Raw genomic sequence first — 26903 nt, 5'->3', positions numbered from 1 at the left:
TCCAAGGAATAGAGTCCCAGCCTCCTCGACCTCTCCCGACAGCTCAGACCCTCTAGTCCTGGCAACATCCTCGTAAATGTGGACAACGGCTCAGAGTATGGCAGTTAAGGATCAGTTTTAATTGCTTCTGCCGACTGCATTATTCAGGCCCATCGGTCGGATTCTCAGTCTGAAGTCTGAAGCTTGTTGGGTCATCGGACCTGCTGAACATGAATGCAAAATCCAGGTCAGCATCAAAATGAACGACCACTACTTCCCTGTATTGTATTGTGTCGCTCTGTCTCAGTGTACTGTACTATATCGTATTGTACTGCACTGTCATCCCCTGTCTACAGAGAGCTAGATAGAGCTCTTAAGGATAGCGGAGTCAGGGGGTACGGGGAGAAGGCAGGAACGGGGTACTGATTGAGAATGATCAGCCATGATCACATTGAATGGTGGTGATGGCTCGAAGGGCCGAATGGCCTCCTCCTGCACCTATTGTCTATTGTCTATGTGTTTTGCATTTGGATTGCACTGTGACCCCCGGAGGCATTCTGTTTCGTCCCATTCGTTGCACGACCTGTAAGGAGTGGAATGACAATTAAACTAAATTTAAAACAAATAAATAAATAAAATAGGTTGGCACGGAAACCAGACTGTGATTCCCGTGCTGTGCACACTACCGAGGCCGAGAGAGCCTGTTGGTACGACCAAAGGGGATTTTCCTGTTCATCACATTTCACAGCCCGATTGTGACCACCATTCCTGATCTGGAAAGCACCTGGTTTGACTTATTCCGATGCCAGCTGGATTGTGGATCAACTGGCGGGTGGCATGGTGGGGCAGCGATATAGCTGCTGCCTTATAACGCTTACAGCACCAGCGACATGGGTTCGATCCTGACTACGGGTGCTGTCTGTAAGGTGTCTGTAATGTTCTCCCCATGGGTTCTCACCGAGATCTTCAGTTTGCTCCCACACTCCAAAGACGTACAGGTTTCTAGGTTGTGTAGGAAAATAACTGCAGATGCTGGTTCAAATCGAAGGTATCACAAAATGCTGGAGTAACTCAGCGGGTCAGGCAGCATCTCAGAAGAGAAAGAATGGGTGACGTTTCGGGTCGAGACCCTTCTTCAGTCTGAAACGTCACCCATTCCTTCTCTCCAGAGATGCTGCCTGACCCGCCGAGTTACTCCAGCGTTTTGTGACTCCAGGTTTGTAGGTTAATTGTCTTGGTATAAAATGTAAATTGTCCCTAGTGTGTGTAGGATGGTGTTAGTGTGCGGGGATCGCTGGTCGGTGCGGACTCGGTGGGCCGAAGGGCCTGTTTCCGTGCTGTATCTCTAAACCAAACTAAACTAAATCAGGAGTCAAGTAAGCTGTGGTGAGCTCTCGGATTTAATGTGGTAGTTCCAGCCCCACAAAGAAGCAAAGAGCAATGAAAGACCTACAAGGTATTTATTCACAAAATGCTGGAGTAACTCAGCAGGTCAGGCAGCATCTCGGGAGAGAAGGAATGGGTGACGTTTCGGGTCGAGACCCTTCTTCAGACTGAAGAAGTGTCTCGACCCGAAACGTCACCCATTCCTTCTCTCCAGAGATGCTGCCTATCCCGCTGAGTTACTCCAGCATTTTGTGATACCTTCGACTTGAACCAGCATCTGCAGTTATTTTCCTCCACAACCTACAAACCTGTACGTCTTTGGAGTGTGGGAGCAAACTGAAGATCTCGGTGAGAACCCATGGGGAGAACGTACATACACCGTACAGACAGCACCCGTAGTCAGGATCGAACCCATGTCGCTGGTGCTGTAAGCGTTATAAGGCAGCAACTATATCGCTGCCCCACCATGCCGCCCGCCAGTTGATCCACAACCCAGCTGGCATCTGAATAAGTCAAAGTCAAAGACAAGTCTAGGTGCTTTCCAGATCAGAAATGGTGGTCACAATCGGGCTGTGAAATGCGATGAACAGGAAAATTCCTTTTGCTCGTACCAACAGGCTCTCTCGGCCCCGGAAGTGTGCACAGCACGGGAATCACAGTCTGGTTTCCGTGCCAACGCATTTTATTTATTTATTTATTTATTTATTTGTTTAAAATTTAGTTCTTCAGACTGAAGAAGGGTCTCGACCCGAAACGTCACCCATTCCTTCTCTCCTGAGATGCTGCCTGACCTGCTGAGTTACTCCAGCATTTTGTGAATAAATACCTTCGATTTGTACCAGCATCTGCAGTTATTTTCTTATACTAATGAAAGACCTACATTTCTATATCACCATTCACTTCCCTCTCATTAATTCCGAAAGAGTGTAATATTTAATGTAGCTTAGGAAATGTGATGGTCAAATCTAGTCAAGTTCCCAAAGGAAATAATGACCGGTTTTTCTGATTTCGTAATTTTACTGACGGTTAAATAATTGCCAGGACTCTTTTGCTCCATTTGGAATGATGGTACATTGTTTTTACATTGTTTCTCAAAGCCGGAGATAACTCTTGCAGCACAGAGCTCCCTTAGTACCAGGCTAGTGTTGTGTGCTTCCGAATCCGGAGTGTGACTTGAGCCCCAATCATCTGACTCAGAGGCACGCATTCTATCAACTCCGCTGTGGGTACCACGGATTGAACACCCAGTTGGCCGACTAGTCTTTGAGAATGCGTGCACGGCACAAACAAACTTCGCAAACGGGGGCGCAAACAGGTTGTTTTCTTGCATTTGCAAAAGGCCAAACGTCTTTTTCAGATGCTCACCCTGAAACACTTCTGCAACAGCTTTCTGTCAAGACTCCAAGATGTGTGATTCTCCCTCCATGTATCTTAAGAAATTGGTTAAAATATACCTCTCTGGCCAAGTATTTCGTCAATTGTGCCTTGGTCTTTGGCTTGGTATCGGCTTTTCTTTCTGAATATGCCTTTGTGCAAAGCCATGGGATGTTTTCTTATGCTCAAGATGTTATATAAATAACAGCTATTTTTGGTGATAGTGTCAATGAAAAGAGGATACTTAAGTGGGTACTGATAGTCCACACTGGATTATACACCCTAACCTATTTTAGACGATCTATTTAGAAGCGTTATTGTTGACATTCAAACTTACTTCCTCCCAGGAACATAAACAAAAAGAATGAATACTATCTCCAAGAATGTAGATGTGACCTCATGTGAAGGCCTATATTAGCATTGATAAAAAATGTCACCTTGTTTCAAGGCCAAATATTGTGTGTTTGGGAATCTATTAGTGTCTCAAATGAGAATGATTGATCGCTGAGCTCGTACGTCTTTTCCCCAAAATTAACTGCAGTAGCAAATGTTGAGTTTAATTTAATTTAGTTTAGTTTAGAGATGCATTGTGGAAACAGGCCCTTTGCCCCACCAAGTCCTTATCAACCAGCGATTCCCACACATTAACACTACCCTACACACACTAGGGACAATTTTGCTTTCATACCAAGCCAATTAACCTACAAACCTGCACGTCTTTGGAGTGTGGGAGGAAACCGAAGATCTCGGAGAAAACCCACGCAGGTCACGGGGAGAACGTACAAACTCTGTACAGACAGCACCCGTAGTCGGGATCGAACCCGGATCTCTGGCTCTGTAGCTCTACCGCTGCACCTCGGTGCTGCCCAGAGATGCTAGAGTCATGGAGAAATACATCGCAGAAACAGGCCCTACTTCCCAACCAATCTGTGCCAGCCATTTCCACTATTCATATATGAATCCCATTTTTTTCCAGCTTCCCGCATTCTCGTTCCAATGGCGCAGCTGGTAGAACTGCTGCCTCATGGCATCAGAGAATTGGGCTCTCTCCCGACCACAGCTGCTGTCAGTGTGGAGTTTGCATGTCCTCCCCGTGACCGGGTGGCTTTCCTGCGAGTCCTCCAGTTTTCGCCGACATCCCAAAGACTGGCGGGTTTGTGGGTTAACTGGCCTCCGTGACTTGCCCCTCAGACACCGAACGGTCTGTCCTCAGTACAGGCCTCACCTTTGTTCCCCTCCGCCCCCACATCAACGAGTCCCGGGTCCGCCATGACGTGGAGCTCTTCTTCCGCCGCCTCCGCCTGCGAGCCTTTTTCCATGGGAAGGAGTCCTCACCCCCCCAATGATGACCCCCTTCTCCCTTCTCCAGCGGACCCCCTCCTCTTGGACCCCCCTCACTAGAGCTTTTCGTCTCCAACTGCCGGCGTGACATTAACCGCCTCAAATTCTCCACTCCCCTGACTCACTCCAACCTCTCCCCTCCTGAACGTGCAGCCCTCCACTCACTGCAACAACCCTGAAAAAAGGAAAAATGTCTGAAGAAGGGTCTCGACCCGAAACGTCGCCCATTCCTTCTCTCCTGAGATGCTGCCTGACCTGCTGAGTTACTCCAGCATTTTGTGAAATAAATACCTTCGATTTGTACCAGCATCTGCAGTTATATTCTTTCACTGCCCCTCCTACTCTGTGGATGAGAAAGTGGAATAACATAGAACTAGTGTGAATGGGCCGTTTTTTTTTGCTGTGTCTCAAAACCAAACTAAACTGAACTAAATAAACCTCTAGATTCTAGATTCTATAGACAATAGACAATAGACAATAGGTGCAGGAGTAGGCCATTCAGCCCTTCGAGCCAGCACCGCCATTCAATGCGATCATGGCTGATCACTCTCAATCAGTACCCCGTTCCTGCCTTCTCCCCATACCCCCTCACTCCGCTATCCTTAAGAGCTCTATCCAGCTCTCTCTTGAAAGCATCCAACGAACTGGCCTCCACTGCCTTCTGAGGCAGAGAATTCCACACCTTCACCACCCTCTGACTGAAAAAGTTCTTCCTCATCTCCGTTCTAAATGGCCTACCCCTTATTCTTAAACTGTGGCCCCTTGTTCTGGACTCCCCCAACATTGGGAACATGTTATCTGCCTCTAATGTGTCCAATCCCCTAATTATCTTATATGTTTCAATAAGATCCCCCCTCATCCTTCTAAATTCCAGTGTATACAAGCCCAATCGCTCCAGCCTTTCAACATACGACAGTCCCGCCATTCCGGGAATTAACCTAGTGAACCTACGCTGCACGCCCTCCATAGCAAGAATATCCTTCCTCAAATTTGGAGACCAAAACTGCACACAGTACTCCAGGTGTGGTCTCACCAGGGCCCGGTACAACTGTAGAAGGACCTCTTTGCTCATATACTCAACTCCTCTTGTTACGAAGGCCAACATTCCATTGGCTTTCTTCACTGCCTGCTGTACCTGCATGCTTCCTTTCATTGACTGATGCACTAGGACACCCAGATCTCGTTGAACTCCCCCTCCTCCTAACTTGACACCATTCAGATAATAATCTGCCTTTCTATTCTTACTTCCAAAGTGAATAACCTCACACTTATCTACATTAAACTGCATCTGCCATGTATCCGCCCACTCACTCAACCTGTCCAAGTCACCCTGCAGCCTTATTGCATCTTCCTCACAATTCACACTACCCCCCAACTTAGTATCATCTGCAAATTTGCTAATGGTACTTTTAATCCCTTCGTCTAAGTCATTAATGTATATCGTAAATAGCTGGGGTCCCAGCACCGAACCTTGCGGTACCCCACTGGTCACTGCCTGCCATTCCGAAAGGGACCCATTTATCCCCACTCTTTGCTTTCTGTCTGTCAACCAATTTTCTATCCATGTCAGTACCCTACCCCCAATACCATGTGCCCTAATTTTGCCCACTAATCTCCTATGTGGGACCTTGTCGAAGGCTTTCTGAAAGTCGAGGTACACCACATCCACTGACTCTCCCTTGTCAATTTTCCTAGTTACATCCTCAAAAAATTCCAGGAGATTTGTCAAGCATGATTTCCCCTTCGTAAATCCATGCTGACTCGGAATGATCCCGTTACTGCTATCCAAATGCTCAGCAATTTCGTCTTTTATAATTGACTCCAGCATCTTCCCCACCACTGATGTCAGACTAACTGGTCTATAATTACCCGTTTTCTCTCTCCCTCCTTTCTTAAAAAGTGGGATAACATTTGCTATCCTCCAATCCACAGGAACTGATCCTGAATCTATAGAACATTGAAAAATGATCTCCAATGCTTCCACTATTTCTAGAGCCACCTCCTTAAATACTCTGGGATGCAGACCATCAGGCCCTGGGGATTTATCAGCCTTCAGTCCCATCAGTCTACCCAAAACCATTTCCTGCCTAATGTGGATTTCCTTCAGTTCCTCCATCACCCTAGGTTCTCCGGCCCCTAGAACATTTGGGAGATTGTGTGTATCTTCCTCAGTGAAGACAGATCCAAAGTAACGGTTTAACTCGTCTGCCATTTCTTTGTTCCCCATAATAAATTCCCCTGCTTCTGTCTTCAAGGGACCCACATTTGCCTTGACTATTTTTTTCCTCTTCACGTACCTAAAAAAACTTTTGCTATCCTCCTTTATATTATTGGCTAGTTTACCCTCGTACCTCATCTTTTCTCCCCGGATTGCCTTTTTAGTTAACTTTTGTTGCTCTTTAAAAGAGTCCCAATCCTCTGTCTTCCCACTCTTCTTTGCTATGTTATACTTCCTCTCCTTAATTTTTATGCTGTCCCTGACTTCCCTTGTCAGCCACAGGTGTCTCTTACTCCCCTTAGAGTCTTTCCACCTCTTTGGAATAAATTGATCCTGCAACCTCTGCATTATTCCCAGGAATACCTGCCATTGCTGTTCTACCGTCTTCCCTGCTAGGGCCTCCTTCCAGTCAATTTTGGCCAGCTCCTGCCTCATGCCTCTGTAATCCCCTTTGCTATACTGTAATACCGACACTTCCGATTTTCCCTTCTGCCTTTCCATTTGCAGAGTAAAACTTATCATGTTGTGATCACTGCCTCCTAATGGCTCTTTTACCTCTAGTCCCCTTATCAGATCAGGATCATTACACAACACTAAATCCAGAATTGCCTTCTCCCTGGTAGGCTCCAGTACAAGCTGTTCTAAGAACCCATCTCGAAGGCACTCTACAAACTCTCTTTCCTGGGGTCCATTTCCAACCTGATTTTCCCAGTCTACCTGCATGTTGAAATCTCCCATAACCACCGTAGCATTACATTTTTGACACGCCAATTTTATCTCCTGATTCAACTAGCTTGTATACACTGGAATTTAGAAGGATGAGAGGAGATCTTATCGAAAAGTATAAGATTATTAAGGGGTTGGACACGTTAGAGGCAGGAAACATGTTCCCAATGTTGGGGGCTTCCAGAACAAGAGGCCACAGTTTAAGAATAAGGGGTAGGCCATTTAGAACTGAGATGAGGAAAAACTTTTTCAGTCAGAGAGTTGTGAATCTGTGGAATTCTCTGCCTCAGAAGGCAGTGGAGGCCAATTCTCTGGATGCTTTCAAGAGAGAGTTAGATACTCTTAATGATAGCGGAGTCAGAGGGTATGGGGAGAGGGATGAACGGGGTACTGATTATGAATGATCAGCCATGATCACATTGAATGGCGGTGCTGGCTCGAAGGGCCGAATGGCCTCCTCCTGCACCTATTGTCTATTGTCTAAGTTGCAGTAGACAATTGAACTTATCTACCCACATGTTTGTGGGATGTGGCAGGAAACCGATGTGCAGGAGGAAACCACACAGTCACACAGCAGCACCTGAGGTAAGCTTTGAACCCAGGCCTCTAAATCCTGGACGACAGTGGCTCCACCAGCTGCCCTCTGCTCCACTGCCTTTTCTCCTCCTTGTGTGTTTATTCTGTTTGCTCTGCTGCTAAAAGAACTGAAGTATCGATGGAAAGAACGACCCTGTGAATATGTATCCTGAAATTTTCAGTCAAAAAAACTTTAAAGTAATGGTTTAGTGGCGAGACTTGTTTGGAAGCTGAATGTGCACTTCTGGAAAAGTTCAGCATCCATGCCTTCATTGAGGGGAAGCATTCTTGTCTCTGATTCGAGGGCCAAAGAGAAAGCTGGAACATAAGAAGGCAGATCTGAAGTTACGCTCTGCAGCTTGTGCCAAAGGTCAAGTGGCAATCTTCTGGATTGTCAAATTCCTGCGTAGTGACACTGTGCTCTCCATAGAACGCAGGATTCTAGCACTAAGTTGGTTGCTTTGGACTTTCCAAAGCGGCGTGCTGCAATACCGTCCACTTGCCTGGGGGGGTGCTGCTCCAATGCCATTCAAATGACTTAACATCATCCAGCTCTCTTGATTGATAACCCATTCCCCCATGCTGAACATTTAATCTCTGCACCACTGCGACACAATGTCTACACATGCATACTCTTTACAAATTGACATAAGACATTAGACATAGGAGCAGAATTAGGCCATTTGGCCCATCAAGTCTGCTCCACCATTCGATCATGGCTGATCTATTTTTCCCTCTCCATTCTCCTGACTTCTCTCCCTTTAACCTTTGAAGCCCTTACTAATCAAGAACCTATCGCCCTCCGATTTAAAAATACCCAATGACTTGCTCCATGTTTAATATAAGAAAATAACTGCAGATGCTGGTACAAATCGAAGGTATTTATTCACAACATGCTGGAGTAACTCAGCAGGTCAGGCAGCATCTCGGGAGAGAAGGAATGGGTGACGTTTCGGGTCGAGACCCTTCTTCAGACTGATGTCAGGGGGGCGGGACAATGGAAGGATATAGGTGGAGACAGGAAGATAGAGGGAGAACTGGGAAGGAGGAGGGGAAGAGAGGGGCAGAGGAACTATCTAAAGTTGGAGAAGTCGATGTTCATACCACAATTTATGTTTAGTTTAAACATGTCTATGTTTAGTTTACTTTAGTTTAGCGATACAGTGTGGAAACAGGCCCTTTGGCCCACTTGAGTCCGCACAGACCAGCGATCCCTGCACATCAACACTATCCTACACACCACCAGGGACACCAAGCCAATTAACATCTTTGGCGTGTGAGAGGAAACCGAAGACCTTGGAGAAAATCCCTCGCGGGTCACGGGGAGAATGTACAAACTCTGTACAGACAAGCACCCATAGCCAGGATCGAACTCGGGTCTCCGGTGCTGTAGGCCACTGGAAGGCAGCAACTCTACCACCACGCCACCGTGCCGTATATAGTTACCTGCTGAGTCTACTCTGGCAGTACCTTCCAAACCCACAAACTTTGCAATTCAAGACAGGAAAATTGACAGGGGAGAGTCAGTGGATGTGGTGTACCTCGACTTTCAGAAAGCCTTCGACAAGGTCCCACATAGGAGATTAGTGGGCAAAATTAGGGCACATGGTATTGGGGGTAGGGTACTGACATGGATAGAAAATTGGTTGACAGACAGAAAGCAAAGAGTGGGGATAAATGGGGCCCTTTCGGAATGGCAGGCAGTGACCAGTGGGGTACCGCAAGGTTCAGTGCTGGGACCCCAGCTATTTACGATATACATTAATGACTTAGACGAAGGGATTAAAAGTACCATTAGCAAATTTGCAGATGATACTAAACTGGGGGGTAGTGTGAATTGTGAGGAAGATGCAATAAGGCTGCAGGGTGACTTGGACAGGTTGTGTGAGTGGGCGGATACATGGCAGATGCAGTTTAATGTAGATAAGTGTGAGGTTATTCACTTTGGAAGTAAGAATAGAAAGGCAGATTATTATCTGAATGGTGTCAAGTTAAGAGGAGGGGGAGTTCAACGAGATCTGGGTGTCCTAGTGCATCAGTCAATGAAAGGAAGCATGCAGGTACAGCAGGCAGTGAAGAAAGCCAATGGAATGTTGGCCTTCATAACAAGAGGAGTTGAGTATAGGAGCAAAGAGGTCCTTCTACAGTTGTACCGGGCCCTGGTGAGACCGCACCTGGAGTACTGTGTGCAGTTTTGGTCTCCAAATTTGAGGAAGGATATTCTTGCTATGGAGGGCGTGCAGCGTAGGTTCACTAGGTTAATTCCCGGAATGGCTGGACTGTCGTATGTTGAAAGGCTGGAGCGATTGGGCTTGTATACACTGGAATTTAGAAGGATGAGGGGGGATCTTATTGAAACATATAAGATAATTAGGGGATTGGACACATTAGAGGCAGGAAACATGTTCCCAATGTTGGGGGAGTCCAGAACAAGGGGCCACAGTTTAAGGATAAGGGGTAGGCCATTTAGAACGGAGATGAGGAAGAACTTTTTCAGTCAGAGAGTGGTGAATGTGTGGAATTCTCTGCCTCAGAAGGCAGTGGAGGCCAGTTCGTTGGATGCTTTCAAGAGAGAGCTGGATAGAGCTCTTAAGGACAGCGGAGTCAGGGGGTATGGGGAGAGGGCAGGAACGGGGTACTGATTGAGAGTGATCAGCCATGATCGCATTGAATGGCGGTGCTGGCTCGAAGGGCTGAATGGCCTACTCCTGCACCTATTGTCTATTGTCTATTGTCTATAAGTGTCACTGGCATAAGTAATTTCCAACCACTACTGCAGGTCCTCTTCCGAGTCATACACCATCCTGAGTTGGAAATATTTTGCCATTACCTCATGGTCACTGAGTTTAAATCCCACCACTACCTTCCCAGCGGTATTGTGGGAGCACCTTGGCTCACAGGAATTGCTGTAGTTCACAAAGGGAGCTCACCACCACTAAAACAACAATTAGGAACAGATGATAAATCTTAGTTTTCCCTATATCCTGTGAATGACTAAAAAGATAGCCCTCAATCAACATTGGTGAAACAGATTATCTGTCCAGACCTTGCAATTGCACAGACACTGTGTCCAGACATTGGCCATTCCAAGCCTTACGCACAACAGTGACTATTTCATTGGCCATAAAACCGTCAGATACATAATAAGGTTATGAATGGTGTTGTGTAAAGGCAAGCGTTAATCCACAGGTTGACAATTTCAAATATTGTCAATCGTTATTTGCACATTAGTAAGAAAGGAAAACAAAAGTCACTACACTCAGAGAAAAGGGTTGCTCATAAGGTCATACGGAACAGGAGCAGAATTAGGCAATTGAGCCCATCAAGTTTAATCCGCCATTCAATCATGGCTGGTCTATCTCTCCCTCCTAACCCCATTCTCCTGCCTTCTCCCTGTAACCTCTGGCACCCGTACTAATCAAGAATCTATCTATCTCTGCCTTAAAAATATTCACTGACGGCCTCCACAGCCTTCTACACATAGACACTTAGAAAATAGGTGCAGGAAGGCCATTCGGCCCTTTGAGCCAGCACCGCCATTCATTGTGTTCGTGGCTGATCATCCACAGTCAGTACCCCGTGCCTGCCTTCTCCCCATATCCCTTGATTCCACTAGCCCCGAGAGCTCTATCTAACTCTCTTTTAAATTCATCCAGTGAATTGGCCTCCACTGCCTTCTGCGGCACAGAATTCCACAGATTCACCACCATCGGAATCTAACACCCTCTGACGAAACTAAAGGTTGTTTGTCTTGTCTGAAAATATTTTGGGATGCTTGAGCTACTTAAATGCAAATCATTTTTTCTTTCTTTTTCTATTTCTCTTGTAACGTAAGATTTAATTGCTCCTGTTTTCCTTGTTGAAAAGCCTGTGCTTCAGGCAATGTTCTTCAACGTGATGAAGGAAGAAAGTTCATGCACAGATTGAGATTACAAGTCTGAAGCAAAACTTTGGGGAATTTAACGCACAGGGATTTGTTCCATTTGGTTTACAATTAAATGCAGAATGACCTGAGTGGGTTTTCTCTGAGATCTTGGGCGTGCAGCGTAGGTTTACTAGGTTAATTCCCGGAATGGCGTGACTGTCCTATGTTGAAAGACTGGAGTGACTAGGCTTGTATACACTGGAATTTAGAAGAATGAGAGGAGATCTTATCCAAACGTATAAGATTATTAAGGGGTTGGACACGTTAGAGGCAGGAAACATGTTCCCAATGTTGGGGGAGTCCAGAACAAGGGGCCACAGTTTAAGAATAAGGGGTAGGCCATTTAGAACGGAGATGAGGAAAAACTTTTTCAGTCAGAGAGTTGTGAATCTGTGGAATTCTCTGCCTCAGAAGGCAGTGGAGGCCAATTCTCTGAATGCATTCAAGAGAGAGCTAGATAGAGCTCTTAAGGATAGCGGAGTCAGGGGGTATGGGGAGAAGGCAGGAACGGGGTACTGATTGAGAATGATCAGCCATGATCACATTGAATGGTGGTGCTGGCTCGAAGGGCCGAATGGCCTCCTCCTGCACCTATTGTCTATTGTCTATTGTGTCCTCCCACACTCCAAAGACGTACAAGTTTGTAGGTTAATTGTGCAGGATAGTGTTAGTGTACGGGGATCGCTGGTTGGTGCGGACACGGTGGGCCGAAGGGACTGTTTCCACGCTGCATCTCTAAGCTAAGCTAAATTAAATTTCAGAAACCCCTCATAGACTGTGGTGAGACAAGTTATTATAGAGCTTGTCTAGCTACTATTGAGCTGAAGGCCCTGGTACCACTCATGTGCTCATGTGTGTCCAACTTAAATTGTGTAATATCAACCATACGTGTCTGTTTAGTAAATTGATTTCCAAGGTTCATCACATATTGGCACGCTCATTGAGAGCTCCGTGTAGGAGTCAACGACTGACGTTCATCTTGAGACAATGCCGATTGCCTGGAGATACAATTTGCTAGTTCACATAATGTGTTCTTTGGGGAAGAGGAGAAACAAATGTTGCAGGTCAGTAGGTGCAGATAAGTGTAACGCTTATCAGAGTAAGTGAAATAATGTTAAATACAAATTATTTCATTGATGCGCGTAATTGCTCCAACCTCCAACAACCCCTGTGCCTGTTGTGATTTGCTGATTAATGCAACGATACAACATACCACATTCTTGATTTTTTTTAGAATTGCTGTGAATCAAAAATAGAGCTGACAAAATGAGGGCTTGCACATTTCCCTCCACTGATGTTTAATATTTAAGAGGGAGTTAGATGTGGCCCTTGTGGCTAAAGGGATCAGGGGGGTATGGAGAGAAGGCAGGTACAGGTTACTGAGCTGGATGATCAGCCATGATCATATTGAATGGCGGTGCAGGCTCGAATGGCCGAATGGCCTACTCCTGCACCTATTTTCTATGTCTATGTTTCTATGTTAAGCGGTCTTCCTTCCAGAAGTGAAGGTCCTTTCAAAGACTACCTGACGCATTGAATTCCAAATCCAGCAAACAAACACTTTAAAAAAATATATATATATTTTTTTTTATTCGTGTCACCACACAACCCACCAACACAATGGCGAGCAAATTTTAGTGCTGCATCTCTAGTCTCTCTTCCCAGAGTTTGAGCCTTCCGGACGATGCACTGCGGTCCAGGGGATGGACAGAAGAGAGGAAACTTCTGCGTGATTTCAATAGACAATAGACAATAGACAATAGGTGCAGGAGGAGGCCATTCGGCCCTTCGATGTGATCATGGCTGATCATTCTCTATCAGTACCCCGTTCCTGCCTTCTCCCCACACCGCCTGACTCCGCTATCCTTAAGAGCTCTATCTAGCTCTCTCTTGAATGCATTCAGAGAATTGGCCTCCACTGCCTTCTGAGGCAGAGAATTCCACAGATTCACAACTCTCTGACTGAAAAAGTTTTTCCTCATCTCAGTTCTAAATGGCCTACCCCTTATTCTTAAACTGTGGCCCCTGGTTCTGGACTCCCCCAACATTGGGAACATGTTTCCTGCCTCTAACGTGTCCAACCCCTTAATAATCTTATACGTTTCGATAAGATCTCCTCTCATCCTTCTAAATTCCAGTGTATACAAGCCCAGTATACAAGCCCTTTCAAACGCTGAGGTAGCAACGGGTGGTCATGTAGGGGGTGTCTCTCATGCTCTGATTGTCTGTGGCGTTCTTTTTGACTGGCCACAGCTCTACAAGCACGGTTGTATAACGTTAATAGTTTGACTGAATGGGGAGGCTGAAGATTTATGCAAATTAAAATAGGAAAAAATGGTTTCCATTAAATTAGGACTAAAGAAAATGAGGAACAAACTGGCCATTGAACATCTCAGGCTTAAATCTCCTGACCTGCTGCATTTTCACATCTAAACATCTCTTGCTTTACAATAAGAATTTATTGGGCAGATACTGCACAGACGAGAAATATTAATTTAGGATCCCGGCCATGTCCTATGGCTCCACACTGATCTTTAAGGGAACCTATGCCATCTTTAGTTAGGTGTTGGTTCCGAATGTAGAATCCCTTAGACACAAAGTATTGCAGATGCTGGGAACAGAAGGTAGTTGAGGCCAGTTCATTGGCTATATTTAAGAGGGAGTTAGATGTGGCCCTTTTTGCTAAAGGGATCAGGGGGTATGGAGAGAAGGCAGGTACGGGCTACTGAGCTGGATGATCAGCCATGATCATATTGAATGGCGGTGCAGGCTCGAAGGGCCGAATGGCCTACTCCTGCACCTATTTTCTATGTTTCTATGTTTCTAACAAAAGAAACACAGAGTGCTGTTGTAACTCAGCCTGTCAGGCAGCAGAAAATGCAGGACATGAATAGGATTAGGAGGCTGGTTGTAACAAGACTGTTTTCTCTTGTCTGGTGAATCTCTAACTAGGGAACCTTATGTCAGGAGAAGGGTAAGGAATAGCCATTTAGGACTGAGAAGAGGAATTACTTTTTTTTCTGAGAATTGTGGTTCTGGAGTTTCCTATCTCAGAGGACTGTGAAGGCTCAGTTAATCTTCAAGAATGAATATTGGAAGCATCTTGGAAATTAAGGGATTGGAGGGACTTGGCAGTAATGTGGAAGAGGGAGATCATTTAGACGGCCATATTCTTAGATTTTTCAAGTGTTCAAAGGCAAATCCAGTTCTACCCAAGCAGATTGTTAAAGAATAGCACTTAAAGTTCTTATTCAATTTGAGCAAATTAATTCAGACTTTACCAATGTATTGGCTTCACCAATGTTGATGGATTCACATTCCAGCTTTGAGGAAGTGGCTCCAGGATAGAAGGCTCTATACTTTGAATTTTCAATAGTGTGTGGTTAATGAAATATCAGTAAAACGTGCATTATTTTCCATATGACACTAGTGATTGTGAGATCTTACTCTCTGAAAACTGGCCTCTGTATTTCCTATGTTAAAGCAGTTGCAGCAAGACATTCAGTGGCCATGATGTGGTTCTGTTCCCGCCAAACCCACTAGAAATGCTGACATTGACTTCTCCAACTTTAGATAGTTCCTCTGTCCCTCCCTTCCCCTCCCCCTTCCCAGTTCTCCCTCTATCTTCCTGTCTCCACCTATATCCTTCCTTTGTCCCGCCCCCTTGACATCAGTCTGAAGAAGGGTCTCGACCCGAAACGTCACCCATTCCTTCTCTCCTGAGATGCTGCCTGACCTGCTGAGTTACTCCAGCATTTTGTGAATAAATACCTTCGATTTGTACCAGCATCTGCAGTTATTTTCTTACAGAAATGCTGTGTATGTGCAAGTTCATACTTTGTTGATTGTCAATGCACGATGCATAAATCAATGCCTTTGAGAATTCAGGTAGTCCATATATTTATTTTCTTATAAGTATATTTCTAGCTGTATCAGCAAGTACACATGCAGTAGGCCACAGTGGCAGTGGAAATAGTGATACGGAGCAGAAAACATCTTGAACTGATTCACTCTCCCCTTTTGCCTCCCCCATTGACTTCCTTGCTGTGGTCCATGGCATGTGGGGGCAGTGGTTGAGTTGCTGAGTGGTAGTTTCATAATTTAAACATATGCATGTGGAAAAAGACCGCACTAATGTGGGGCGGCACGCTGGCTCAGCGGTAGAGTTGCTGCCTTACAGCGCCAGAGTCCCGGGTTCGATCCTGACTAGGGGTACTTATCTGTATGGAGTTTGTACGTTCTCCCCGTGACATGTGTGGGCTTTCTCCAAGATCTTCGGTCTCCTCCCAGGCTCCAAAGACGTACAGGTCTGTAGGTTAATTGGCTTGGTATAAATGGAAATTGTCCCTAGTGTGTGTAGGATAGTGTTAGTGTGTGGGATCGCTGGTCGGTGCAGACTCAGTGGGCCAAAAGGCCTGTTTCCATGCCATATCTGTAAACTAAACTAAAACTAAACTAGCATAGAATACACATATGTTTTAACTTTTTCCTTAATGAACTTTATTTGAAAAATAAACAGATTGTGATGGCCATTGAAAGTAAGCACGCAGGTACAGCAGGCAGTGAAGAAAGCTAATCGCATGTTGGCCTTCATGACAAGAGGAGTTGAGTATGTGAGCAAAGAAATCCTTCTGCTGTTGTACAGGGCCCTAGTGAGACCACACCTGGAGTACTGTGTGCAGTTTTGGTCTCCAAATGTGAGGAAGGACATTCTTGCTATTGAAGGAGTGCAGCGTAGGTTCACTGGGTTAATTCCCGGAATGGCGGGACTGTTGTATGTTGAACGACTGGAACGGCTGGGCTTGTATACACTGGAATTTAGAAGGATGAGAGAGGATCTCATCGAAACATATAAGATTATTATGGGATTGGACACGTTAGAGGCAAGAAACATGTTCCCAATGTTGGGGGAGTCCAGAACCAGGGGCCACAGTTTAAGAATAAGGGGTAGGCCATTTAAAACGGAGATGAGGAAAATCTTTTACGCTCAAAGAGTTGTGAAGCTGTGGAATTCTCTGCCTCAGAAGGCAGTGGAGGCCAATTCTCTGGATGCTTTCAAGAGAGAGTTAGATAGAGCTCTTAAAGATAGCGGAGTCAGGGGGTATGGGGAGAAGGCAGGAACGGGGTACTGATTGTGGATGATCAGCCATGATCACATTGAATGGCGGTGCTGGCTCAAAGAGTCGAAAGGCCTACTCCTGCACCTATTGTCTATTGTCTATTGTCTATTCACTATCCCTGCCCATAAGGGTTATTGCTGCCCCCAGGTCAGCTTCTGCTGTCATGCTAGCAAACTGAGGTGACGTTGACGAACTGTACAATGCAAGGGCCAGGAAGTGAATGGGCAAGATCATCTCTGACCCCTCTCACCCTGGCCATTGTACTGGTCAGAAGCTTGTCTGATATTATCAAGAGAAACAATGATGACCTTACGATTATGCCTCTTCTGACCCGAGAACCGATAGAACTATAAATTTCACGATTACCTTATCAAGATTGTGATTGGAGTAAAAGGAAAATAAGGTCCACTCTGACCAATCAAGTCACGTGATCTGCTGGGCCTGGCCATTGTAATCATCACATACAAATGATGCCAACTAGTAGAGAACAGTACAAATGTTAGAATATACGCAGAATATCATAATCTCCAAGGACCATCGACTCCACAGTCAAAAAGGCCCCACAGAGAATGTACTTCCTGCGGCAGCTGAGGAAACACAATCTGCCACAGGCAATGATGGTCCAATTCTATACTGCCATCATGGAGTCCGTCCTCACCTTCTCCATCATGGTCTGGTTTGGCTCAGCCACCAAGCATGACATCCGGAGGCTGCAACGGATCGTTCGCACAGCTGAGAAGGTTGTTGGCTGCAACCTTCCCCCCATTGACGAACTGTACACTGCAAGGGCCAGGAAGCGAGCGGGCAAGATCATCTCTGACCCCTCTCATCCTGGCCACAAACTCTTCGAAGCACTTCCCTCTGGAAGGCAACTCCGGACTGTCAAAGCAGCCACAGTCAGACATAAAAACAGCTTTTTTTCCGCGAGTAGTAGATCTACTCAATAACCAAAAGTCTGTCGTCTCTTTTTGCTCTGGTTTATTTTCACTCACATATTCAAACCGCAATGTTGTATTCTTAATGATTTAATGTTTTATGCTCATTCTTAATTGTTTACTGTATGTTGTTACTTGTGAGCGGAGCACCAAGGCACATTCCTTGTATGTGTACATACTTGGCCAATAAACTTATTAATTCATTCATTCAATGTATGTGCAGGATTTACAGGCAAATTGCACAGATTCCACTCCTCTGCCTTTGTCCTTGATGTGTTTGTCTGCAATATATTATTATGTTTTTCTGGTATTATAAGTATTGTACTTGTGTTTTGGAAATCCATTTTAAATTATAACCTCTGAAGAAATTACTCCTCAGAATTAAACATTCCTCATTTATAAATATAACTGTCTCTAAACAGTTTTGTTAGTTGGAACCCACTACTTGGAAATAGTTATTATTGACAGTGAAACCCATTCAGAAAAGAGACTGAGGTGGTGGTAATCTAATCTTTGAACGTTTGGTTAATACTATATAATCTCCCTGAAGTGAGGATACTAGGAAATAATTATCACAGATAAGGCTTAATATTCTGACTTAAGCTAATGATCCTGGAAAAGGTACACTGAGAAGATCTAATCACAATAATTTTCTGCTTACGAATGTACACGAGTTTCAGATATTTATATATTTATTGGCAATATTGGTGTGCTTTGAAAATGGCTGCATCTTGAATTATCCACTGATGTGATCCTGCTGTTTCAGTCTAGTTTATAGTCACGTGTACCGAGGTAGAGTGTAATTTTTTGTTGTTGCGTCTAGCCAGGCAGCGGAAAGACAATACACGATTGTCTGATTGCTGTATACTGTCTATTTGCTGTTTGTGTCATAATTCAGTTTTCTGTGTTTTCCATCACAATCCACTCAGTTTAAGTGGGGTAGATTGCTGGAGCCATGTACACCCTCTGCCACCCTGGTTCTGGTTGATTACTGTGCAAACACCTCATAAGTGGTTATCTCCCTGCCCACCATGATTGTGTGCAAGTGGTTCTTGACCAGAGTACTGAGCGGTAATCAGCAGTTAGTTAGATTTTGATAAAGGTTTAAATTTGGGGGGGGGGTTTGCAGATCGAAACGTTGATCTAATAGATATGCAGTTAGGAATTAGTTTCATCGCTTTTAGTCTGTGAAGACTAAAACCATTGTCACTGTTTTATCAGGTGCCAAAGCTTCCGATGGAGTTTCAGCCAAAAGGACAAAACTAGCAACAACAAAATGGCCGACCACTCGAAACCCGGCCTTATTTTCTTTATCATCAAAACAACGAAACACGAGGATGCAGTTTAACAGATAGCCAATTTCCTAGGAAATTATTTTGCACTCTTGGTGGAGGCTAATCTGAACCCCATTTTTCTCCTGCCAAGAGGGAAAATTATCACCCCCATTATTAACCACAACTGGCCTGCCCTTCACTCCAGGGACTTTCAAAAGTTGTCTAGGGGTGAGCTGAAGGCAGGGGCAACGTTATGGGCGTAGAACCACGAGCAGCTGTAATATCACAAGCTGGTCCATGTTTGATAGATAGAGCTAGATAGAGCTCTTAAGGATAGCGGAGTCAGGGGGTATGGGGAGAAGGCAGGAACGGGGTACTGATTGAAAATGATCAGCCATGAATCCATTGAATGGCGGTGCTGGCTCGAAGGGCCGAATAGCCTACTCCTGCACCTATTGTCTATTGTCTGGTAACATATAAGAAGTCCAAGCTACTTGACCAGGGAATTGAGGTGCTGGGAGATACAGCTTCATCCCTGCTGCACTTGATTCTTGGTTCTTGGTCCTCCAAAATATTCCAAATGGAATTTAAACTGGAGGTGGAAGCTGAAAGATGGCTCAGGAAAGCTGTTGTGTCAAATGATTTCCTGAGGCAGTCACTTTAAACACTTGGCCGTTGATAAAAGCACAGTTCAGCCATCTCACAAAAGGGTAAGTTTAACGTCACTGGAGAGAATTGTTGCACTTGAAATTATTCCGCTTGTGAGAAAATACTTGAGCTGCATTCAAATGTACCTGCATTACCACAGACCACGAGTCTTTCGGTCCGCCTCTTGTCACCCTAACATTTATCAATAGACAAAGAAAAGGTGGATTTTATTAAAAAGTTACTTTTATAATTTATCATTGTCAGCCTGCGCCGTGGAAAGGAATTTGATTTTTTTTTTTAAAAAGCAGCTCATAATCTTTGCTCACCCTCCACCCACTACACAGCATGTGGCAGAGCCCGGCAAAAGATTTAAAGAGGACCGAGCTTTTGCATAAAGTTTTTAAAAAAAGAGTTGCATCACGAGCTGATCAGAGATTAAGTTTCTGTCGACCTTGGAAAAACTCTCCATGTCCATTCCCATGAGGTTTATTCACGTCAGGACAGTGCTCGTGCAGGGTCACTCTGATGAGATTCACTTGTTGAGTCTCATTGGTGCCACCACTGCTGCCAGCAATTGATAGCTGGGCTATTTCAGAAATGTCAACTCACTAAAACAAACATACTCTTTTGCATCACAGTCATGAATGAACCAGTAATCACTGTTTTACACAATGACCATCAGCAAATAGGATTGTGGGGTCGGGAGGGGTGGCGGGGTAGGGATGGGGGGGGGGGGGGGGGGGTGGGAAGAAGGGGGTTCATCTGAGTTTCCAGCAATGTTGCAGAACACTCCACCATTTTTGCAAGTCGGTATATTTTATAATATAAGAAAATAACTGCAGATGCTGGTACAAATCGAAGGTATTTATTCACAAAATGCTGGAGTAACTCAGCAGGTCAGGCAGCATCTCGGGAGAGAAGGAATGGGTGACGTTTCGGGTCGAGACCCTTCTTCAGACATCTTCAGGTATATTTTTTGTCTTGGCCAGAGATCTTCGCTTCAAACCCTCCCACAGCACTGGATTATAACGTAATTTTAGTTTAGATTTAGATTTTCTTTTTAGATTTAGAGATACAGCGCGGAAACAGGCCCTTCGGCCCACCGGGTCCGCGCCGCCCAGCGATTCCCGCACATTAACACTATCCCACACACACTAGGGACAATTTTTTTTTACACTTGCCCAGCCAATTAACCTACATACCTGTACGTCTTTGGAGTGTGGGAGGAAACCGAAGATCTCGGAGAAAACCCACGCAGGTCACGGGGAGAACGTACAAACACCGTACAGACGGCCCCCCTAGTCAGGATCGAACCTGAGTCTCCGGCGCTGCATTCGCTGAAAGGCAGCAACTCTACCGCTGCGCCACCGCAGTTTAGAGATTCGTTTAGAGATACAGCGCGGAAACAGACCCTTCGGTCCAACGAGTCCGTACCGCACATTAACGCTATCCTATACGAGGGGCAATCTTTTCATTCATACCAATCCAATTAACCTATAAACCTGTACGTCTTTGGAGTGTGGAAGGAAACCGAAGGTCTCGGAGAAAACCCACGCAGGTCACAAGGAGAACGTACCAACCCCATGCAACAAGAACCAGTAGCCAGGATTGAATCTGGGCCTCTCGTGGTGTAAGCACTGTAAGGCAGCAACTCTGCCACTGTGCCTTAATTTTGATCATAATTAACAAGGGGATTGCGCAATTTAAGAGAAAAAAATCCATCCAAAGTTCCCAGAAAGAAGACAGGCACAAAATGCTGAAGTAACTCAGCGGGACAGGCAGCATCTCTGGAGAGGAGGGATGGGTGACGTTTCGGGTCGAGACCCTTCTTCAGTCTGAACCCAAAACGTCACCCATCCCTTCTCTCCAGAGATGCTGCCTGACCCGCTGAGTTACTCCAGCATTTTGTATCTATCTTCGATTTAAACCAGCATCTGCAGTTCTTTCCAACATATTTCATCAGAGAAGAGTGCTTTGTCCAAAGTGGATAACGATACAAGAAGTAAAAGTGGTAAATTACACAGGTGGATACACAGGGTAACATTTAACATTTTAACGTTTGACATTTAACATGTTCAGCCACAGTTTAAAAACAATTCCTGCATAGCTGCTTTGACCTTTATTGCCTCTGACTAATTCATCTGGAAACTAAAAACGAGATTTCTGTCCCTGCATAATCCCGTCACTGACATTGACAATTTATAGTCGCACGCTTTATTTAGAAAATTATACAAATTCTTTCTACAATAATCACTGTAATCAAACTATATATAAGAATAAGGAATATGTTTGTCCCTTTTAGTTTATTCATTTAGAAAGAAGATAACGTCCTGCCAAATCACAGCCAATCGCTTTCCTTTGGGGGGAAATGCTTTGGGGAGAAGGCAGGAGAATGGAGTTGGGAGGGAGGGATAGATCAGCCATGATTGAATGGCGGAGTAGATTTGATGGGCCGAATGGCCTAATTCTACTCCTATTCCGTACGACCTTATGACCTTTAAAAAAAAGGCAGAAGTTTGACCCGCAGTACCTTATCTCCGTCTATAGACAACAACTCTCGTTTGTTTGTTTGTTCCTGAACTACAGACAAAATGGTACGCGATAGCGCGACAATTTCAGGCCCACTTTACTCGCCGTCGTCCCTTTGGTGCTAAAGGAAGGCAGATTATTATCTGAATGGTGTCAAGTTAGGAAATGGGGAAGTACAACGAGATCTGGGTGTCCTTGTTCATCAGTCACTTAAAATTAGCATGCAGGTACAGCAGGCAGTGAAGAAAGCTAATGGCATGTTGGCCTACATGACAAGAGGAGTTGAGTATAGGAGCAAAGAGGTCCTCCTGCAGTTGTCCAGGGCCCTAGTGAGACCGCACCTGGAGTACTGTGTGCAGTTTTGGTCTCCAAATTTGAGGAAGGATATTCTTGCTATTGAGACCATGCAGCGTAGGTTTACTAGGTTAATTCCCGGAATGGCGGGACTGTCATATGTTGAAAGACTGGAGCGGCTAGGCTTGTATACACTGGAATTTAGAAGGATGAGAGGAGATCTTATCGAAACGTATAAGATTATAATGGGGTTGGACACGTTAGAGGCAGGAAACATGTTCCCAATGTTGGGGGAGCCCAGAACAAGGGGCCACAGTTTAAGAATAAGGGATAGGCCATTTGGAACTGAGATGAGGAAAAACTTTTTCAGTCAGAGAGTTGTGAATCCCTGGAATTCTCTACCTCAGAAGGCAGTGGAGGCCAATTCTCTGAATGCATTCAAGAGAGAGCTAGATAGAGCTCTTAAGGATAGCGGAGTCAGGGGGTATGGGGAGAAGGCAGGAACGGGGTGCTGATTGAGAATGATCAGCCATGATCACATTGAATGGCGGTGCTGGCTCGAAGGGCTGAATGGCCTACTCCTGCACCTATTGTCTATTGTGTACTGATGGGTGGGGTTTTCCCACTGATCACTCTCAATCAGTACCCCGATCCAGCCTTCTCCCCATAGCCCCTGACTCAGCTATCCTTAAGAGCTCTATCTAGCTCTCTCTTGAAAGCATCCAGAGAATTGGCCTCCACTGCCTTCTGAGGCAGAGAATTCCACAGATTTACAACTCTCTGACTGAAAAAGTTTTTCCTCATCTTCGTTCTTTGCTCATTTTCATGAAATCGGAGAAAAACTGAAATGGTGACTTCCCAGAATGGATTTTCAGAGACTGTGGCTCCTCAAGAAAAACATTCAGTTATCCAATAGAAATGTTTATGCATATTTTCCAAAGCAGCGAAAGCAAATGTCATATTCATGTGACTCATAAATCTTGCAATAACCAACACACTGAGAAAAGGCTCCTATTGTGAGCCAAATAAACGTTCCTTGTATAAGTATAAAAATGCAAGATATAGCACGAGATAAAAATAGCACAATATAAAAATTCTAGATATGTTTTGGCATCACCAGCCTGGTGTGAGTTCCAAGACTCGCTGGTTTAATGAGATGAAGTTTGTTGAAATAGGCATAATGTCCTTGTTCAGTTTAGTTTATTGTCACGTGTACAGTGGAAAATGTTGCGTGCTAACCATTCAGCGGAAAGACAACACATTGGGCCGCATGGCTGGAAGGCTGGAGGCAGCGGGCCTAGTCCCTGCTCTTCCCCCCAGACGGAAGCAAGAGAGGGGGCCGAGAGGAGAGTCTTACCTTCAGCGCCCTCAAGGTCAGCTGTGGGAGGCATCCCTAGGCCACAAAGGCTGAAGTTGGTCAGGTGGGGAGAGGGATGACGGTTCATTGGATGATCTGCTTGGGGACTACGGCTGGAGGCCCTGCAGCAGCCTGGGGCTCGCCTGGGACTCGCCTGGATCGGGCACCGCCCCCTGAAGACAAGGCGTATGGACAAGGCCGAACTTTAAAGATCACTCTCAATCAGTACCCCGTTCCTGCCTTCTCCCCATACCCCCTCACTCCGCTATCCTTAAGAACTCTATCCAGCTCTCTCTTGAAAGCATCCAATGAACTGGCCTCCACTGCCTTCTGAGGCAGAGAATTCCACACCTTCACCACTCTCTGACTGAAAAAGTTCTTCCTCATCTCCGTTCTAAATGGCCTACCCCTTATTCTTAAACTGTGGCCCCTTGTTCTGGACTCCCCCAACATTGGGAACATGTTTCCTGCCTCTAATGTGTCCAATCCCCTAATTATCTTATATGTTTCAATAAGATCCCCCCTCATCCTTCTAAATTCCAGTGTATACAAGCCCAATCGCTCCAGCCTTTCAACATACGACAGTCCCGCCATGAGATGTTTACTGTTTAGTTTATTGTCATGTATACTGAGGTACAGTGAAAAGCTTTTGTTGCGCGCTATCCAGTCAGTGGAAAGACAATACATGATTACAATCGATCCATTTACAGGGTATAAATACATGAAAAGGGAATAATGTTTAGTGCAAGGTAAAGCCAGCAAAGTCTGATCAAGGATAGTCCGAGGGTCATCAAAGATAGTAGTTCAGCACTGCTCTGTGGTTGTGGTAGGACAACTGCCCCTGAATCTGGAGGTGTGCGTTTTCACATTTCTATACCTTTAGCCCGATGGGAGAGGGGAGAAGAGGGAATGTCCTGTGAGACAAGAGTTGCCTGAGGGTCGTCGTGCTTTGTCCCAATGTGCAAGCTTTGCTCCCACTGTGCAGAAAACACGACGTAACTTTGAAAGTAAGTTGTATTGGTGTGCAGAATGCTTGCCTCTCGGATCTGACACCACAGCAGCAGTTCCAGAGAAACCCTCTTCCTGCATGGCTGATGTAATAGAACATTAACGGCAATCTTGTGTAGCAATAGGGTTTCCTGCTAAATATGAATTTAGATGACGGTGCAACTTTATTGACCTCTGTTACACACCATACTTTAAAGCTCAAGCGCCCTGCTCACTAACTCATGAAATAATTTAACTTATTTTGCATGCTTCACAAAGCGGCACGGTGGCGCAGCGGTAGAGTTGCTGCCTTACAGCGAATGCAGCGCCGGGGACTCAGGTTCGATCCTGACTACGGGCGCCGTCTGTACGGAGTTTGTACGTTCTCCCCGTGACCTGCGTGGGTTTTCTCCGAGATCTTCGGTTTCTTCCCACACTCCAAAGACGTACAGATATAAAGGTTAATTGGCTGGGCAAAAATGTAAAAATTGTCCCTAGTGGGTGTAGTGTTAGTGTGCGGGGATCGCTGGGCGGCGCGGACCCGGTGGGCCGAAGGGCCTGTTTCTGCGCTGTATCTCTAAATCTAAAAAATCTGTTCGTTTAGTTTAGCTTAGTTAATTGGCAATGACCATGAAACTCATTGTTGGGTGCAACTTCTGGAGTTCAGTCATTAATTCCGAGCCCAATTATGTGCTTTGGCAACAGGCAAATTACCCAAGAGGAGAATGAGATAGTGGTTACTATTCAACAATGTTTGTACTGCTGTGGCACATGCAGAGAGAGGCATTGGGAATATCAAACACAATTCTGAATGAACCCTTGGTGAGATGTCTTTATGTTACAGCTAAGCCTTGAGTGGTATTTAGCTTCTACTTCAGTGGGAGTTGGCTGGTGTGTGTTTGTTGAAGACTGCTCAGCCTGATTACAACTGAACAAAACTGAATGTCTGGGCCAGTATCGGCATAGGATGGTCAACTGCCAGCCGTTTGTCTGTCAACCCAAAGTGAATCCAAGCCAGGCTGAAGACCCAAAAGTTAGAAACAGCAGTCAGGTGGTTTGCTAAACTTCTCTTTTCTGGCAAACTAATTGAACAGCCAATGCATCTATATACTAAAACTCTCTGTTTGTTTGTTTGTCCCTGAACTACAGCCAAAATGGTACATGATAGCGCGACAATTTTAGGCCCACCTTACTCACCGTCGTCCCTTTGGTGCTAATGGAAGAAATTTAATTGAAATCGGTGTTATATTTTTTAAGTTATTCACATTTTAAAGTTTAAATCTATCTCCTAAGGATGGAGGGGGGGAGGAGGGAGGATAAGGGGGGGGCTGATGGGGATGAAGTGGGGGGAGGGGAAGGGAGGGGAGGGGGTGGGGGAGGGGAGGGGAGGGGGAGGGGACGGAGGGGGGGAGAGGGGGAGGGGACGGGAGGAGAGGGGAGGAGAGGGTGCTGCACCAATGCAGGAGAGGTTTGGGCCCAACGGGTCCACTTGGTCTAGTAGATACTGAAAGCTTTGTTAATATCATATCATATCATATATATACAGCGCGGAAACAGGCCTTTTCGGCCCACCAAGTCCGCGCCGCCCAGCGATCCCCGCACACTAACACTATTAACACTATCCTACACACACTAGGGACAATATTTACATTTACCCAGCCAATTAACCTTATTCCTTACTAAATAATCCTTACTTAAAATATTGTGTTCAGCTCTGGGCACCATGTTATAGGAATGATGTTGTCAAGCTGGAAAGGGCACAGAGAAGATCTACGAGGATGTTGTCAGGACCAGAGTGTCTGAGCTATACGGAGAGATTGGGACTCAATTCCTTGGAGCGCAGGAGGATGAAGGGTGATCTTATTGAGGTGTATAAAATCACGAGAGGAATAGATCAGGTAGATGCACAGAGTCTCTTGCCCAGAGTTGGTGAATCGAAGACCAGCTCTTGAATGCAGAGGAATGAAGCTTCTGTAATCTTCCTGATAAAGCTCTATCATCGACAAGTAGAATTAGTTTGCAATAATCTATTTGCAGATATTATTTTGAATTTAAATCTAATGAAGTAGGAGGAGGATTAGGTGAGGCAATCAAAAGCCAAACAACCATGGAACAACCGTAGATACTGAAATCCGGCTTGTACTCGCTGGAATTTAGAAGATTGAGGGGGGATCTTATAGAAACTTACAAAATTCTTAAGGGGTTGGACAGGCTAGATGCAGAAAGATTGTTCC

This window comes from Rhinoraja longicauda, chromosome 4, assembly GCF_053455715.1.
Source record: "Rhinoraja longicauda isolate Sanriku21f chromosome 4, sRhiLon1.1, whole genome shotgun sequence".
Lineage (NCBI taxonomy): Eukaryota > Metazoa > Chordata > Chondrichthyes > Rajiformes > Arhynchobatidae > Rhinoraja > Rhinoraja longicauda.
This window is presented reverse-complemented; position numbering follows the sequence as displayed.